The following is a 5683-nucleotide window of genomic DNA, read 5'->3' as shown; positions in this document are numbered from 1 at the left end:
CTTAAAACATTAAGCCAGCTCCCCCTGCTCCCTGCATTCCTTAATACTATGGCCCATCCTTTTATTATCTACATATCAGTCTTCTGCTTTATCTAACAAATGACTTAAGGCCTCCACCCTATTCCCTCACCCATTCTGCTCATTTAATATATTCTTTTTCTACCCTCAAAACTGCAAGGTATCATTAATTCTACCAGTTAAACCCCTAGCAACAGTTGCTAAGGAAGTCCCTACCTTTTTAACCTTTCTCCGTCCCTTTCCCAACCATGTATGGTATTGTTAAGCCACTTCCATTTCCGATTTCTCTCTTCCATGCTCTGACCTGGAGAAGCACAAGCATGCAGACCAGGAGGCTGATGCCAGCCATTGCAGTTTGTGCCACGTGGCTTAACCAGGTGTGCTACTGCCCGACTCTGGGGCACTCTAATGAATAAAGATTTGAATTGCCTGGCCACCACAAGCTTGGTTCCTGGGTTATCTCTCTCACGCACGTCACTAGCCTGACACACTGCTAGTGGCCAGGGAGGCGGAGGCTCCTGGATGACCAGCAATCAAACACATGAAAAATGGCTCCAGTTCACTAATTGTCAGAGACATGCAAATAAAGAAAACACTGAGTTACCACCTCACCCCTATGAGAATGGCATATATCAAAAAGGACAGCATCAACAAATGCTAGAGAGGTTGTGGGGACAAAAGAACACTTCTGCACTGCTGGTGTGAATGTGAATTGGTCCAACCTCTGTGGAGAGAAGTCTAGAGGACCCTCAAAAGGCTAGACTTGGACCTTCCATATGACCCAGTAATTCCTCTCCTACAGATATACCCCAAGGACACCATAACATCCAACAAAAATATGTATGTATACCTATGTCCATAGCAACAAAATTTGTAATAGCTAAAAGTTGGAAGCAACCCAGGTGCCCAACATAGGATGAATGGCTGATAAAGCTGTGGTATATTTACACAATGTAATACTATGCAGCTATTAAGAAAAATGAACCCACCTTCTCTCTTGGATGGAGCTAGAAGGAATTATGTTAAGTGAGATAAGTCAGAAAGACAAAGATGAGTATGGGATGATCCAACTCATAAATAGAAGTTGAGAAAGAAAAACAGAAAGAGAAACTCAAAGCAAGATCTGATTGAGTTTGGAGTAGGGCACCAAAGTAAAAATCTCTAGGTTGAAGGTGAGAGTAGATGTTCAGCTTCACTGGAAGGGGCGGGGATTCAAACAGTCCTTCAGTGGTGGGGATGGTGTTTACGTACTCTCCTATTCATTTGTAGTCTCATAAATCACTATTTAATTAATATTAGAGGAAAAAAATGATTATAATCTCAAACCTTTTAATGGACAGACCATAGGCTGAGTATATGTTCCTTCTAAGCACTTAACGACTTCAAATGTGTAATCAGATTGAATTTTAACAGTGGTCTCAAGTTGTTAATATATTTCTAATAAAGACTTGTTCTTTGAAATACTGACTTTTCTTTCTTTTTTTTTTTGACATATTTATTGGGAATTTAATGTTTTACATTCAACAGTAAATACAAAAGTTTGTACATACATAACATTTCTAAGTTTCCCATATAACAATACAACCCCCACTAGGTCCTCTGTCATCCTTCTTGGATCTGTATTCTCCCCACCACCCACTCACCCCAGAGTCTTTTACTTTGGTGCAATATGTCAATTCCAGTTCTGGTTCTACTTGTGTTTTCTCTTCTGATCTTATTTTTCAACTTCTGCCTGAGAGTGTTATCATCCCATATTCATCCTTCTGTTTCTGACTTATTTCACTTAACATGAATTTTTCAAGGTCCATCCAAGATTGGCTGAAAATGGTGAAGTCACTATTTTTTATAGCTGAACAGTATGCCATTGTGTATATATACCACAACTTGCTCAGCCACTCATCTGTTGTTGGACATCTGGGTTGCTTCCAGGTTTTGACTACTACAAATTGTGCTGCTAAGAACATGTGTACACAATATCTTTTTGGATGGGTGTGTTAAGTTCCTTCTGATATATCCCCAGGATAGGAATTGCAGGATCATAGGGTAGGTCCATTTCTAGCCTTCGGAGAGTTCTCCAGACTGTTCTCCACAGAGGTTGGATCAACTGACATTCTCACCAGCAGTGCAGGAGGGTTACTTTGACCCCACAACCTCTCCAGCATTCGTTGCTGTTACCTTTTCTGATGTATGACATTCTCACAGGAGTGAATTGGTATCTCATTGTTGTCTTTATTTGCATTTCTCTGACAATCAAAGCATTTTTTCATGTTTTTTTCAGCATTTTGGATCTCTTCTGTGGTGAATATTCTGTCCATGTCCTCCCTCCATTTTTGGATGGGGTTATTTGTTTTCTTGTTGTTGACTTTGGCAAGCTCTTTATATATCCTGGTTATTAGCTTCTTGTCTGATGTATGGCATGTAAAGATCTCCTCCCATTCTGTGAGGCGTCTCTTGGTTTGGGTAGTGGTTTCTTTTGCTATGCAGAAGCTTTTTAATTTGATGTAATCTTATTGGTTTATACTTGCCTTAGTCTTATTTGTAAATTGATTCATTTCATTAAAGATCTCTTTAAAAATTATACAGAAAAGAGTTCTGCCAATATTTTCCTCTAAGTATCTGATAGTTTCTAGTCTAAGATCCAAGTCCTTGATCCACTTGGATTTTACTTTTGTATTTGCTGAAATATAGTGGTTCAATTTCATTCCGTTGCATGTTTCAACCCATTGTTTCCAACACCATTTGTTGAAGAGACTCCACTTTCACCATTTAATAGTCTGGGAACCTTTGTCAAAGATTAGATGTCTAAAGGTGTGGGGACTTACTTCTGGGCTCTCAATTCTATCCCACTGGTCAATGTTCTATTCATGTTCCAGTACCAAGCAGTTTTGACAATGGCCCTATAATATAATTTGAGATCTGGGAGTGTGATGCCTCCAGTTCAGTTCTTTCTTCTCAAGATTGTTTTGGCAATTGTAGGTCTTTTCTGGTTTCAGATAAACATGAAATACTGACTATTTTAAGAGCTTAGACCATGGAGAACAGAAACAACAGGTGGAGTTACTTTATAAGACACAACTATATATGAGTAATGTCAAATGATGTAAATTATGGTGATGTTGTGTATGATATAGTAAATCCTAACATAGGATTTTCAAAGTTAACACAATTGTAAAATAATTTGATTATAACAATCACTATCTATTGCCTTCTTAAACCCTAAGACTGCAGGGAACTCCCACTTCATCTATAAAGCCTATATTTCCCCAGTCCTGGAACATTTATGGTGGGGCTCACTTTCCTGCTTGCCTCTCTCAATTCATACTAACTGACATTGCATCTGTTGATCCCGTCCTATTCAATGCAATGAGTACTACCTCGGCTTGCTTCATTTTGGACTGTGTCCAGAGATGCCAAACATGTAATTTCAACCCTTCAGTCTCATTACTCAGGTGAGACCTTTCTTTTCTCGTAGGATTCTCTAATTCCATTTCCAATGGTTCACTTCCTAACAAAGCTCCAAAACCTAGATATAGACCAGTTCCCATTAGATAGGGCATATGTTCACATGTATTCATAAATTAAGGCAAAGTACACAATAGTCTGTATAGTCAATATATGCACCAAGCAAGTAGAAAGACCTAAAAAGAAACCATCAAGTGTCCAATAAAATTGTTTCTACTTAGACCTAGATATCTTCCTTTCCTACTTTTTTACACTTTCCTCAGTCACTCCAAAGCTAACCTGTTCAAAGCAAGGACTGCAAAAGCTGCATAAGGGCAAGATACTGGCATACTTTAGTGATGACTCTTTAGTCACTATCAGGCCACACCATCATCTGGGTCCTATTCAGGAAGTCCTGAGACTCCCAAACAGACATGACAGGCCTAGACCTCAAATAGGTCCCTCTCTCCATTGTTACTGGCCATCTTCATCAGGAACAACACAGTAGACCCCTTTGTGGGCACCCATAGGACCTTGCCCTCAGTGTATATCAACAACAGTAGAGAATGTTCCTCTGAAGGGAGGCTGGATAACATACTCTATCTACCACCTGAGGAAGATGGGTCCTGAAATTGGGGCAGCTTGGAATGCTCTTACTCATGACAACAGAATGTGAGCTCAGATCTACAGGGATGCAGAGGTCAGCTCCTAAGCTGAATATGGGCCCTAGATGAAATTGATGGAGTTTACAGTCAACAATATTTATATACTTTTTCCATATTTGGGAGCTATTCTCTTCCCTAATCCAGCTTTCTAGCCCTTTTTCCAGCCATGATATCATCTCCGCAGACAACTTGGATCCACCTGCATATCAGATGTCAGGCTAAGAAAAAAAAAACAAAAAAACTAGTATAGTCATTGACCCTTTGGAATATAACTAATATAAGTATACTAGCTAACAGAGACTCCCAAATCTTCATCTGCAATTTTCCAACCTTTATCTTCATGATACAGAACAATTTGTTTGGCTTTATTTGTTAGCTCTTTTTTCAGCCACCAGGTTCCTGAAGCTACTATGATACCAACCAGACTCCTTTGGGCAGATGACCTCACTGATGTGTCCTGGAATCCTGCTTCCTCAGAGCCCTGCCCCACTAGATACAGCCTGGGAGTATGGATAGACCTGCCAACACTCATGTTCAGCAGGGAAGCTATTATAGAAGCCAGACATTCCACTTTCTGCACCCCATAATAACCCTGGGTTCATACTCCCAGAAGGATATAGAATAGGAAAGCTATCAGGGGAGAGGATAGGACACAGAGTTCTGGTGGTGGGAATTGTGTGGATTTCTACCACTGTTATCCTGTGCTTTTTGTCTGTGTTTCTTTTTTATAAATAGAAATATGTGTAAGTGACAAAGTGAAAATAGGGTAATTCATTAATATAGAATTGTAGAAGTCTAGGTAACAAACAATGGCAATATAATTTGATAAAAAAAGTGGAGAAGAGCAGAAGTTTATAGAGCAGATATGTATTTTGCTGCAGCTGTAAGACCTAATAAAATACTAAATACTGGGTAAAAGAAAGAGAAGAATGAAAGAAGCTTGTAATTCTTTGCTTGGCCTTTTATGTAAAGTAGGTTCATTTAATTACTAAGAGAACATATAAACAATGCATACTGCGTATATATGCTAGTAGAAATAAACATATACTATAAAATCATTTTACTCACACAAAAGGTGTCATTAATTAACTATTATCAATTTGGTATTTTTATCGGCGGGATTAATGGCTTACAGTAAAATGACTTGATGTAATACACTCTCACTCCCAGCCTAGGTCTCCCTCTACCATCATGCACTAGGACCCCAGGGCCCCATCATTTAGATTTAGTGTCTCTCATAGAAAAAAAAAAAAAGAAAATATGTGTGAGATTGAGTTCAGGTTTTGGAACAGGATGACAGAAGACCTAGTGGGGGTTGGATTGCTAAGTGGAAAACTGGGAAATGTTGCGCATGTACAAACTATTGTGTTTACTTCCAACTGTAAAATATTAATCCCCTAATAAATAGATAACAAACAAACATTAAGATATAAAGTAGAACCACTTGTTTAATAATTATGAACCTAAAGTTAAGAATATAGCAGATGAGATTTAGGGTCTCCATTATGGGAAAAGCTAGGATGTCTATTTTAGGTATCTTTCAAGGAGCCCATGATTTT

This window comes from Erinaceus europaeus, chromosome 8 (genome assembly GCF_950295315.1).
Source record: "Erinaceus europaeus chromosome 8, mEriEur2.1, whole genome shotgun sequence".
Taxonomy (NCBI): Eukaryota; Metazoa; Chordata; class Mammalia; order Eulipotyphla; family Erinaceidae; genus Erinaceus; species Erinaceus europaeus.
This window is presented reverse-complemented; position numbering follows the sequence as displayed.